Genomic DNA, 14,236 nt, shown 5'->3' with positions numbered 1-14,236 from the left:
ATTAGAAAATATTGGCAATTATTTTTAAAAAAAACCACAATTTAATATTAAATTCAAAAAAGACAAACTTTGTAAAATTCAAAACACCGCAAAATAGAACGTTGAAGGGACCTGCAATTCGAAATCGAAAAGAAAAACAGCACAAATTTTTTAGGTTTAACAATAGATCATCATCTCAATTGGGATGAACACATTCATAAGCTTTTAATTAAAATAAATTCTGGCGTCTATGCATTACGGAGAATGAGTTACTACAGTGACCTAAAAACTTTGAAAAATTTATATTTCGCTTATGTTCATTCTCATATATCTTTTTGCATAGCCCTTTATGGTTCAACTAAACAAATAAATATGGAAAATATATTAAAACAACAAAAAAAGGCAATACGGATAATGCTGAAGCTGAAATATAATGATTCAGCTAAAGAACATTTTAAACATTTAAAAATTTTTACTGTTTATGGACAATATATTTTTGAATCAATCCTTCTAGCAAAAAATCAACAATTAAATTTAAATTCTAAGACACCCAGTCACCATTACAACACTAGAGCAAAAAACGAGATTATTCCGAACCATAAGTTGAAGTTTTTTGAAAAAAAAAACCTACGTACATGGGGAACAAATTTTTAAAATACATCCCACAAAACATAAAAACTGAAGTGGCTCTAAGTTCAAAAAAAATCAAAAAGAGTACCTGATCAACAAAGCCCTCTATTCCATTGAGGAACTACCCACCTCTCTTTATAGTTTCCAAGATGCTTGCAATTAAGTACTAGCTGTACTTAATTAACATTGTAAATATTATTTAGGTAGTATCTAGAACTTTGACACTATTCATTGTATCACATGTGCATAAAAATGAATAAAGAATTTTGAATTGAATTGTGCCTAGCTGTAACATTTTGTGACCCATCCCTTCTGGGTCACAAAACTGACACTGCTCTCAAAAGACTTTAAATATTATGTAGGAGCAATTTGATCAAGGCAAACTCATGCGACCGAATCCTAAAGAGGTGAAGTCTGTTAGTCGGGAACATTAAAAAACTTTCCTCAAAACTTACAAGTGTGTACACAATTTCTCTTGGAAAACAATGCCTTACAACGAATTTAAAGCTTTAATCTAGAAGATTCTATCAGAATCTCTTTATTAACATGAACATTGAGAACAATTATGCATCAGAATATACATACGATACATGGTAATAATATATGATTTTCATTTATGGTTCATTGAGTTTTAGTCTAAAATTTGGCTCATCTCTTTGGTGAATTCTTGAACAGTGTAGATAGGATGTTCCAATAACCACGAATCGAGTTTCCTTTACATTGCCTTTCCAGTTAGTTGTTTGAAGGAAGCTGGGAACTGATTATAAAGTCATGCTCCCATTGTTGAGGGTTTCTTGTAATGAAGGGCAGTTTGATGTCTGACTGGCGGTATTTAGCAATGTGATCGTGTTACCTTGGGAAGTCCAAGCTTGTCCACATGTAGAATGAGTTCTTGGATATATATTGCTGTGACTGTCTTTATTTTTAATTGTTTGAATGCAGGTCTAAAGCTGTCTCTGGAATCGAGATTGGCTAGAGATCTTACAGCCCATCTTTGTATTTTCAGCACTCGCTTTAGGTTTACTGCTGAAGTGCTGCCCCATACAATGACTCTGTACCTCAGATAGGTTCCCATAAGTGCATGCTATGCAATTTCCGCTGTTTCCCAACTGCTTATACTTTTTATTCTTTTTATTACATAGCTTTTTTTTAATATGTGGATTCCAGGTTAGTTAGCGTTAAAGGTTAGACCCAGAAGCTTGGTTTCCTCTTCATTACTTATGTCAGTCAGCACAGGAACTTGTCCCCCCCTTCCTCCAAAGTTAATCTGCTTCATCTTGGATGGATCTGCAGCTAGGTCATTTGAAGAGCAGTAGTCATAGGTCATATTTAAAGCTATATAGGCTTTTTATGCTGAGGTCGTCTGCGGTTTCACTTTGGAGCAGGAGGGTTGTGTCATCAACAAACATAACTACTGAGCTGAAGTCTTTTACATAGTCAGGGAAGTCATTGCTCAAGAGTATAAACAAGACAGAGCCAAGTACAGATCCCTCAGAGACTCCCCTAGTCATTGCTTGCAGTTTTGATTTGAGTGTCGGTGTTACTCCATTAGTAGTGTGGGTCAGCTCCACTAGTTGGCTTCGTCCTGTGAAATAGCTCTCAAACCAGGTTTTAGGAGCGCCTGTTATTCCCAGCCCTTCAAGTTTATGTCCTATGCAGTCAAATACTTTGGAGTAATCCAGTATTAATGCTGTTGTGAACTTTCTACTGTCAAGATAATCTATAATAGACTCTACAAGATCTATCATGGCTGTGGTTGTAGATTTTCCTGAATCCATGTTGATTGTTAGCTAGAAGGTTTAACTCCATTAGATGGGCCAGACGTCTTTTTACAATCTTTTCCAGTATTTTTGAGAAAGTAGGAATAATTGAAATGGGGCGGTAGTTTTAAATTTGTTTTGTCTTCCCTCTTTAACTTTGGGTACACTTTAGCTTCTTTAAGAGCAGAGGGGAATATTCTTGTTTGAAGAGACCTGTTGATTAGTAGTCGGTGGTGCCAGAATAGCATCCACACAGTGCTTCACCAGTTTTCCCGAGGTTTCATCAGTACTACAGGAGGTGTTTTTTAGCTTAGCTATTGTATCTTTAACTTCTTGTTCGATTGTCGGTGAGAAAGTCAGATTCTGTTGTAATGAGGATGGTGTACTAATTTTTACTTTACTTTTAATGCGTTTTCAGTTATACTAGCAAAATATTTATTAAATTCCTCTACAATTTCATTAGGTTTGTTTAGTACTTTGCCTGCAGTTTCAAGTTTCATGGGCTGGACTTCTTTTTTGCTGTTCTTTCTTGGTTTATTAACTGCCAGACTGCTTTAAACTTGTCCGACTTGAGAATCTTTTTGGGTTGCTTCTGCTTGTTTAGCTTAGGTTGAGGTCATAACACTTCTTCCTCTCGACCATGATGGTTTTATCCTCTGTCCACCCAGTTAACTCATACCTATGAAGAGAGTTGAGATAGTCTTATTTTAACTGTATCGATCTTCTGTCTGTGAACTGTTGAACTCTGTTTCTTCCTCTTTGCTTAATTTTCTTTACAGGGTATGCTGCGTTAAGTTCAATAGTCAGGCTGTGTAAAAAATCGTAGGATTCGTCCACTGTCTCTGAAGCGTAAACCTTTCTCCAGTTATGGTTTCATAGATTTATTTTCAGCCGATCAGTGATTTTTTTATTCATCTGCCTCCCTAATTTTGTATTGTTTTGAGTTTTATTCTTGGTAATGTTTATTGTACAAAGTTGGGCTTTGTGGTCTGATAAGCCTGTTTCTAGCACAGTCACTTCGACATTGTCAGGAGGTACGTTTGTGCAGATGCAGTCAATAGAAGTGTATGAAGTACAAGTTATTCTAGTGGCAGGGAGGTTCAGCCTTGTGATATCATGTAGGGCAGTTTTCTGGTGTGACAGAAGCAATTTTCAAATTTTATACTATAACTTTCTCATTTTTCAATTGAATACATTGAAGTTTGGTATAATTTCCGGTTTCTACCTCAGAAAGATGTTCCACACAAAAAAACAATTTTAAACCGGTTTCTAATCACCTCACACATTGGGGTTTAAAAACATGTCCATATACTTATATTGGGTGACTAGAAATAGTTTTAATTCCTACTTATAGGTTTAAGATGTAAGAAAAACTCACCCATCTACACAGTAAATAGTATATAATGAACAAAAAAAGTTCTCTACATTAATACAATGTGATATCACTCAAGTCGTGCTGGAAGGAGATACTACTCTGAAATCTTCCAGAGTTACTAAGAGTGGGCTTCGATAGAATATGAAGAATGTCCTGTTTAGTGAAAAAACCCCTCCTCATTGGTCTCTTCGAACTTTTTTACATTGGACTTCTTCTTGAAAAATACTCCTACATATCCGTCATCCTCGACTTCGATAACCTTGGTAACATATAACTGGAACGATTTCTTCTGCTTCCTCTCCACTCTTATAACTGCGTAGTCTCCAATTAGAAGACAGGAAGGGGATGAAGGTTTGTCTGCATCATATAGGTCATCTTAAGAGGTGGTTACCAATCGAAATTCTTTTTTGCTGTTTTGGATTGAGTAACCCGATTCACCATCGGAAGATGCTTCTTCAGAAACAGGTGCAGCAATCTTTTTCTTTTTAGGTTTTGTTAGTTCACCCGTAGAAGGTGCTTGAGATGGGGCAGTTGAAGGTGCTGAAACTTCAGATTGTGCTTCATTGAGGTCGTCTTCTCCTACACTTCTTCCAGGCATTACAGAGACCTTTGTTCTTTTCTTTCTTTGTACGGTACCATCTCCCTGCCTAAAAGTTTTCAGAAGTTCTAGTAAACTAGAATCCAAGCCCTGTGCCAGCTGTTGACTCTTCGGGGTTACTGGTACTGTTGTTGTTCATGTCAGATGGAAGCATCTCCAGAACTTTCTGGCGTCTTAAGGGAACTATTCCCCACTTCTTGAACCCAGCTATGACATTCTCTTCCTTGAGAGATTCGGACAACCGTTTTAAGAGAGGAGGAAACTTGTTCTTTGGTAGAGAAGCCTCTGCTCTTCCGGGTCCCTTCTTCCATTTCTCTAGAATTTCTTGCCATTTCATTTTTAAGGGGCGGAAAAAAGCCAAATCTAGGGGTTGAGTTATGTGAGTACAGTTACTGGGTAGGAAAACGAACTTAATGTTGTCATTGCATAGCTTTACGGCTTCAATCGACAAATGGGAAGCCAGGTTGTCTCCTATTAAATACTTTACACCATTCAACTCCTTTAGATATGGCATAGCAATGGTCTCTACCTAATCAGTAAAACAAAGAATTAACCACCCAGAAGCAGTCCTGTTTTATCTACAATTTCTAGGCCCACCTAAACTCCAGCTGTCCTACATATCCACTGCTTTATATACCACATAAGAGGGTAGAATCTTTCCATCACCTGCTGCTACAAACATTACTGATGTAGATGATTTGGCCGAGTTTATCACTCGTTCAGGATACTAGCATCCCTTCTTGTAATAAGAAGGCGCCTTTCAGGATCATCACACAAATTTGTCTCATTATAATATTAACAGTGTAGGTTGGAGGGATATCTTTAAACTCTCTCTCTAGCTCATCAAAATAAGCATTCACAATGTGTTGATTGACAGTTGACAGCAGTTCTAGACTGCTTTATGTTTTGGCACATCCTCACTGACAAACTCTTGTTGTGTGGCTTCAGAAATCCATAAACAAAATCGCGGCTTGGTAGATTGTCCTTGAAATTTCTTACTACTTTGCCTTCCATATCCAAAAAATCTTTGATTAGCAACTTTAAAGTTACTGCTTAATTGGATAGCCCCAATCACCACATATTTGTAACCTATTCACTACTAATTTCCCTACCTTTAAAATTAAAATGGTCTGTCTGCCCCTTTCTTTCAAAGTGTCGCCTTTTTTTAAGTGCCTATATAGAACACTATAATTTATGCCCGAAATTTCAGCAGCTTTTCTGAGACTAGCACCTTACTTTATTAGTTTAAGGCCTGATTGAACTTTTTCCTGGGCCATATTTTGCATAAGCATTAGTACTTACATATTTTTGAGGCATCTTATTGCTTCAAATTCACAATCAGCAGCAAGATTTGTGAAAAAAACACCTTCATGAATAATTTCTTAAAAAAGTACAATACCATACTGTTCATTAGAAAGTTTTTTTTTATTAAACCCACAGACTGTTTCTATTCACCCCACAGACTAGAAAATTCTGTAAAACCATTGTTGATTTTTGTTGTTATAATAATATAAACATGATCAAATAGTGAATGTTATATATTGTAAGAGCATTACATATGGTACATAAAGCTAAATTAGTATGGTAAATAGGTTCATACTTACATTTAAAGTTGGGGAGACAAGAAACATGTGAAAAACATAACCTGCTACTCAAAGAACTATGAAAAGCAGTGTTGCCAACACATCAAAACATAATTTCCCTGTTTATTTGTTGAGTGGGCAGCCTGAAAATAACAAAATATCCCGATCTAATCGTGTACAATTTCACTATAATAAGCAATTTAATGTTTTTTCAAGTTTTTTTCAATTCATCTCATTGTTCCTATTCACCCCGTTTTACGGTAAACCACTGGGAACACAAGCTGAATCAGTAGGGAATGAAAAGAAAAGTCGTAATAATCATAAATCATTGCTGCAAGTGTTGTCCAAATAGAAAATCCTGTATTAATCAAACAAAAAGACTCAACATATTCATACTAAGTGACAGCAATGGAAAGGGTTTGGCCAAAATGATATGAGACAAATTCGGTCATGGCATTAACATTAAGGAGCTGGTGCTTCCTGGAGCTAAGTTGGCAGATATGGTAGATCATTCAAAGTATTTGAAATTCTCTTCTGGTTGTTTTTATGGCTGGTTCCAATGATGCATACACCTATGAGGCTGCTAATGTACACAAGAATTTAGAATCAGCTCTAACATCACCTGGATCATGCAAAATTATATTGGCTGGAATTCCTTCCAGAAGAGATTTGCCTCTCTTCTATAGAATAAATGAGAAGATTATGAACCTAAACTTAAACATATTTGAGATAACTCAAACAAGGGGTAACCTTTCCTTTCTGGACATGATATCAATGTCTGATAGGTGCTTCAACTCTTTTGGTGTTCATATGAACCTACTTGGAAAGAGCAATTTAAAAACCAGAATATGTAGATTGATAATCTTATATAACTAGATAACAATTTAAGCTAGAAATATATTTTATTTAACAACAAAGATATCACCATTATTGAGGCTAACATGAACGACATTATTTCAAATCTACGTAATGATCCAACTGTTGCTTTCTCTCATGCCACTTCAGGTGATTTAGGGGAAGATAAACACAGGGGATGTCTAGAGGAGTTGTCTTCACAAGAGAATTTGGTAAACCCTCAGTGACACTCTGTGCGAGTTCACACTTGACATCCCAAAGGGAGGATGCTGGCACTGGAGTTATAGGACTCATTACTAAACCTAAATATTATAGTAAACCAAATGAAAGTGACTATAACACTGCCTTTGAACAATTTACAAAACATCTTCAGGAAAAGGATATAAACATCTCATATGTTCACCCATAGGATGTATGCGGGATCAAATTAAATTTCAACACTTCATTGAAAATCTTGTCAAGTTTCAGCAAAAACTGGTGTTGTGATTGATATAATGTCATACAACCAAATTCCACACAGGCTTAAACAAATTACTGTATATGAGGGGATTGTGAACAGAATGAAGGCTCTAATCCACAAGCACTGTAGCAGATATGACGAGTTACAACAGTTAGTACACTGTTCAACAACAATTCAGGAGGGCGTTTTCCTGTTCTCAGACGATCATGCAGAAGGTTCCCCTTCGCATGGATCGTCAACTGTTGAGTCTGCATCTCATCTTATTGGTTCTGCTGTTGGGTGCTTGACATCGCTGATCTGGTCTCCAATAACTGAAGTTGCACCAAGAGAACTTTCCTATGCAGAAGCAGTTGCATCTCAGTGTTTATTGAGGAAAAGTCGGTTTGGTGAACATCATTGTTTTGAGTCTGCGGGGGATGCAGTGCTTGTCAGTGGATCTAGCGTGGATACTGTTGGCTGTTTGAGGGAAGAAGCGACTCCTGATAGAGATTTATTTTTTATTGAATCCAAATAACAAAATATATCCGTTTAGATACACAAATAGTTAACTTTCCTACTCAACATAAAAACAAGTCTATTACTATTTTTCACCAAAATATTCAACATCTCTTTTCAAAAATTAACTCTAGTCATAACCATAGAAGAAATTAAACCGCTTATAGTTTAAGACCGTGTGTCCCTAAGCTATGTAGACAGGATTATTATTCTGAGATATACAGTTGCTGCTTGTTATGTTCATCAAGGTTACCAAGGAGGAGGAGTTCTAATTTTGGTTTCTAATAAAATAAAGTTCAAAGACATAAAGTGTAAATCTTTTATACAGTTAAATACTGATAAAGTCTGAGTGTTGTGCAGTTAAGATAAGTGTTAGGGTGCGAAGTGGCGGAGTCTTCATACCCCAACACATGTGCCAAGCCAGAGCGTCCACGAAGCACACGCACAGCCACCTTCTCTCTTCTTAAGCGCTGTACTTTTTGTGCGCGTGCACCTGGGAACTGCCTGATCCAAATCTTGTCTTCTTTGATAATTCCGATCAGGCTGAGCTGATCTGGCGGGCTTTCTGTTAAACTATCCCACAATTTTTAATTTTCTTTTCCTACTACTCTCACCTGTCGGGTAATCTTCCCAACAATCTATCTTAAACTATTCTAATTCTAATTTCCTTCTGTATCCAAGCCAAGGTGGAACAGCATATGCCGAGGGCTGCGTGATCAAGGGAGAGCTTGGTCGTAAATATGCGAACTCTGGATACCTGGCGACCTCCAGTTTAAACCTAGCCTTCCCCAAGTAGAGCGGGACAATGCTTGGGGTGACCTTTAGATATCCGCTACTTGTGGGAACACAATGAGTACAGAATTAAAAGACAATAAAACAAAACCAGAGAGCTCTTGTAGCACTCAAAAAGTGAATGAAAATTCACGAAACACAGATGGATTGATGATGGGCTCTGACCCTAGCAATCCTGAACAAACCCAAAAAACAGGCGGACTTCCTAGTAGAAGTCCAAAAGCCTCCGACTCGGTCAGAGTCGAAACCGATGAAGAAGATGCAATACTGGAGGGCGATCACCAGAAGGAAGAGGGAGCAAAAGTCGAGAGACAGCTCCCAGTACTGCCTAAGTTATGTGGAGCCGCCAGGAAACGCATGGTCTGGTTTCGAAAAAGAGGGTACTCCCAAGAAGAAGCCAGGGAATTGGCCTTAAAACCAATTCCAGAAGAAAGAAATAAAAAATTAAACAAACAAAAGGATGGAAAGAAACCGAAAAAAACCTCACTCTGATGGATCCACTCCGGAGGCCCATCAGAGGAAGAAAACAAAGAACGATGGAAATCAAGGGGAACACAAGGAGCAATCTGGACAACCCCAGAAACCTTCCTACAAACAAGCGGTAGCTGGTATAAGGGTGGGGGTTTTGCACTCCAATTTTCCCGAGACCCTACTCACAACCGAACAGATGGAGAAGATCCAGAGCTTCAACCTGGAAGCTATCGTGGAAGAACAGGAGGGTCCTTACTCTCCAAGATTCTACGGTATCAACAGGAGACAAGGGGTTCTAATCTTCACCTGCGAAAACACTGAAACAGCAGAATGGCTTAAAGGAAAGCAAGACTCCCTCAAGCCTTGGGAAGAGGCCAGTCTAAGGATAGTACCAGAGGAAGAAATCCCTCGTGCGAGAATTGCGACTGTCTATCTTCCTGATAGTATACTCGATACTACCGACAAGATAATGAAGCTCCTAAAAGGACAAAACAAAGAGCTATCTGTCGGAGAATGGAACGTTCTGCGGAGAAGCGACGAGGGGAAGTCTGTCCTACTCACCCTGGCAGTCGACTGCGCTACAGCGAACAAACTTGAGAAGGAAGGTCCATGGATCGGCTACAAGTTTGGAAAAGTTCAGCTTAGACTGAAAAAGAAATATCAAGGAAACACAGAACAACCCACAAGAGAAGAGGGGACTTCAGAGAAATCTGAGACGGTCACCACAGAAAAAAGCACCGCTGAAGAGATGGAAGTGGAGGAGGCCACGAAGGTGTCAGAGCAATCTGTACATACCTTACCTGAAAGGTCTACTCCACAAGCCAGTGCAGCGGTCGAAGATGAAAGCCCAACCTGTTCTCTCTTCTTGAAGAGGGGACCTTCTCTCAAAGGACCATCCGTCTCGGCTCGAGGAAGAAAAGGGGACAAAACCTCCAAGCAATCCAAAAGAAGAGACGGGGATGGACCACCTGGGGGAGGTGGGAAAAAGGCGTAAGTATGCGCCTAATACAGATAAACCTACAACATGCAAAGGGCGCAACTGACATCTTGGGAAGAAGGTTTAGCTCAACAGGCCTGGATATCGCCCTAATCCAGGAGCCTTGGATCAATAGAGGTTGCATCAGAGGACTGACAACTCAGGTAGGTAATCTCATTTATGATCGAACAATTGAAAACCCAAGAACTTGTATTCTAACTTCAAAACTAATAACAGCCTTTCCGATTACAGATCTAATAACAAGAGATCTGGTGGCGGCTACAGTGAAGATGGCTTCACTGCAAGGGGACAGAGAGGTTACTATAGCCTCAGCCTACTTCCCCAACCCGTCAACAAGCTGCCCACCGAAAGAAATAGAAAGACTATTGCAGAGCTGCAGAGACAGAGGCTCGGCCCTCATTCTCAGCTGCGACTGCAATGCTCACCATACGTATTGGGGAAGCACAAACATAAACAAGAGAGGTGAGGAACTTCTACAGTTTATGTTCAGCAATGATCTAGTGTTAGAGAATAGAGGGTCAAGCCCAACCTTTATAACTAGAAATAGGAAAGAAGTCCTAGACATAACCCTATCTACAGGACTCAAGAACATAAATATAGTAAGGTGGCACGTCTCCAAGGAGGCCTCACTATCGGACCACTGTCCAATTAGGTTCGACATAGAGGAGATAGGGGAAAGATACGTGACCCACAGGGTTCCTAAATCGACCAACTGGAGAGGTTACAGAGAGTCCCTGGCAGAAGAGTTGGAAGAAATAGGACCCTTTCAGAAAAATGAATTTGAATTAGAAAGGTCTGCACAAGTAGTAGAGCAAGCTATAATAAAGGCCTACGAGAAAAACTGTCCTCCCAGGCAAAACCGGTTGAAGAGGGATGTGCCGTGGTGGACTGGGAGGTTGGAAACATTAAGAAACAAAACGAGGAAATTATTAAAATGGGCAAAAAGGACAGACGATTGGCTCCCTTATCTACAGGCCCAAAATGAATATAAAAAAGAACTTAGAACGCATAAAAGAAGAACCTGGAGGAATTTCTGTAAAAATATTAACAGTCTTCCCGAGGCATCCAGGCTTCAAAACACTCTCCAAACGGAGCATACAAATCCTATGGGGACTCTAGTAAAGGACAATGGAGACCTAACAATGAACAGGAAGGAGACCTTAGAACTACTTCTGGAGACACACTTCCCGGGGGGTCAGGTAACTCGTAATGAGGATACTTATTCTCTATATGGGGGGGGATCCAGTCGGGAGGTGGCAAAAGCCAGACAGTTGTCTAACAGACTATTCACACACGAAAGAATTAAATGGGCGATAAGATCGTTCAAACCATTTAAATCTCCTGGGGCGGATGGAGTTTTTCCAGCCCTTCTTCAAGAGGGGATGGATATTCTATTAAATACCCTTAGCATTCTATTTAGAAGCAGTTTCGCCTTAGGATATATACCAAAGAACTGGAGGATAGCACTAGTGGTGTTCTTGCGAAAAAATGACAGGGATCCAACAAAACCCAGTTCGTACAGACCCATAAGCCTAACCTCCTTCATGGTGAAAACTATGGAAAAAATAATAAATAGACACATAAGGGACGTAATATTACTGGAACACCCACTTAGTCCCACACAACACGCATACATAGAAGGAAAATCAACCACCACTGCTCTCCACAGTTTAGTGAGAGAGGTGGAGAATACCTTCGGAAAAAAGGAAGCCCTAGTCAGCGTCTTTATGGACATTGAAGGAGCTTTCGACTGAGTAGCATATCAATCCATGAAGACTGCGATGGAACGTTTTGGAGTTTCCCCAGACGTAGTCAAATGGATAGTAGCCCTCCTAAAAAGCAGACAGGTGAAAGCCAAGTACGGGGACGAATCGGCTGCGATCACGGGCCAAAGAGGCTGCCCCCAGGGGGGAGTCTTATCTCCTCTCCTGTGGGCGATGGTAGTGGATGATCTCCTAAGAAAAGCAGAGAAGAGGGGAATAAGGCTACTATGTTATGCGGACGACCTAGTGCTTATGATTAAAGGGAAAAACATAGGCAGGCTGGAACGCCTAATACAAACAGAACTGAACTTCATAAGCAACTGGTGTCATGGGGAAGGTCTGCGGATCAACCCATCAAAAACTAATATGATTACCTTTACCAGGAAAAGGAAATTCCAGCTAGCAAAACCGGTCCTGGAGGGAATCAGCATTAACCAAACAAAAGAAGTGAAGTATCTGGGTTTAATCCTGGATGAGAAGCTCACTTGGAACTCCCATATTAGAAACAAGACATCCAAAGCAATAATGGCCCTTGGGGCCTGTAAGAGACTCTTTGGATTTAAATGGGGACTTAAACCCAAAATGATATATTGGATTTACGAAACCATAGTAAAACCAATGGTCACATATGCTGCTCTAGTGTGGTGGCCGAAGGTCGAACAAACAACAGCTGCAAGAAGGCTACAGAGTCTTCAGAGGTTAGCTTGCTTAAGCATCACGGGAGCAATGAGCTCCTGCCCAACACTAGCAATGGAAGCGGTTCTGGGTTATACTCCTCTTGGCCAGGAAGTGATGAGAACAGCTGCGATGAGCGCAATGAAGCTACTAGGAACAAAGGTAATAAATGCTACCTCCCTAGAAGGCCACATGAAGATATTGGAAAATTTTCCTGAGGCTGAAATGCTAACCAAAGTATCTGATACTATGGTTAAGAAATACTCCTTTGAAAAACCATATACGGTCTCTATCGGAAGTAGGGAGGAATGGATTAAAAGGGAGGCCTACCCTAAAAAAGGAGTCCTGAAGTTTTACACCGATGGTTCACTCCTAGACTCTAGGGCAGGATATGGAATACATGGACCTGGAGTTGACATGGCTGTGCCCCTAGGAAGACATGCCTCAGTTTTTCAGGCGGAGGTCATGGCAATAGATTCATGTTCTAGAAGACTCACACAGTTGGGGACAAAAGGATTATCATACCTAATACTCTCTGATAGTCAGGCTGCACTGAAGGCACTGGATACCTGTTCGATTGATTCGAAAGCGGTCTGGGAATGCAGGAATGCTCTAGCAGAGCTAGCAACAAATAACAGAGTAACACTCGGTTGGGTGCCGGGTCATGAAGGAATTCATGGGAATGAAAAAGCGGACATCCTCGCCAAAAAGGGAGCAGAATCCACATTGGTGGGGCCTGAGCCAGGTTGTGGGATATCATTCTCCAACATTAAAGCTCTGGTTAAAGATTGGGAAAAGAGGACAAGATACAAGAATTGGAGCAGAACCTCGGGTTTAAGAATATCCAAAATGTTTATCTCTCCTTATGCAAAAGGGTGGATAGCTCTCCTAGACCAGAATAAGGAGGATATAAGACTGATATTAGGAATGTTGACAGGACATGGCCCTCTGAGGAAGCACCTTTTGAAGGTAGGCCTTAGTCGGAGCAGCGAATGTAGACTCTGTGGAGAAGAGGAGGAGTCAGCAGAGCACACTCCTTTGGTTGGATTGTCCTGCCATCGTAGAGACTAGGAAAAGATACTTGGGAGCATATCTCCTCAGCCCCAAGGACATCAGAGAACAGGAGCCCTTAAATCTGATTGGTTTTTGCAAAAGCCTCGGTTTTTGAGGGCACAAATTAAAGTAAGGGAGGCGCAAAGGTCCTTTTAGGACTAAGTGCGGGGACAAAGTGTCCTCTTCCCTCAGAAGAAAAAAAAAAAGATAAGTGTTGCAAATTTTAAATGTATTGTGGTTGGATTATATAGAACACCTTCAGATAATGTTGATGAGTTTTTAGTACAAATGAATCAGGTCATTAATATTATGTTTAAGTTACATGATAAAATACTTTTGGGAGGCGATATTAATATTAACATTTTGGAAAATACAAGTAATACTAAAAATTTTATAAATTTAATCAAAACGCATGGCATGTACTATACCATTGATGTTGCTAACAAAGTAACAGATAGATCAAAATCTTGTTTACAACTTCATTAACAATTTTGGAAGACGATTCATAAAGTCATATTCACTGATAACAGAACTTTTAGGCCATAATGGGAAGGAAGAACTTTGACAATGGAAGGATTGTGAAAGAAACATGATTTTTCCGGATATTTGGCATCGTTCAGTGATAGAAAAAATCAGTATACTACGTTTCGAGATCTGCAATCTGATCTATTCTTCAGGTAAATAACCAACCTAACACATAATTACAAACTAGGTTAAAGTAAACAAGTCATACCAGAGCGTTGTGACACG

This window comes from Homalodisca vitripennis, chromosome 3, assembly GCF_021130785.1.
Source record: "Homalodisca vitripennis isolate AUS2020 chromosome 3, UT_GWSS_2.1, whole genome shotgun sequence".
NCBI lineage: Eukaryota > Metazoa > Arthropoda > Insecta > Hemiptera > Cicadellidae > Homalodisca > Homalodisca vitripennis.
This window is presented reverse-complemented; position numbering follows the sequence as displayed.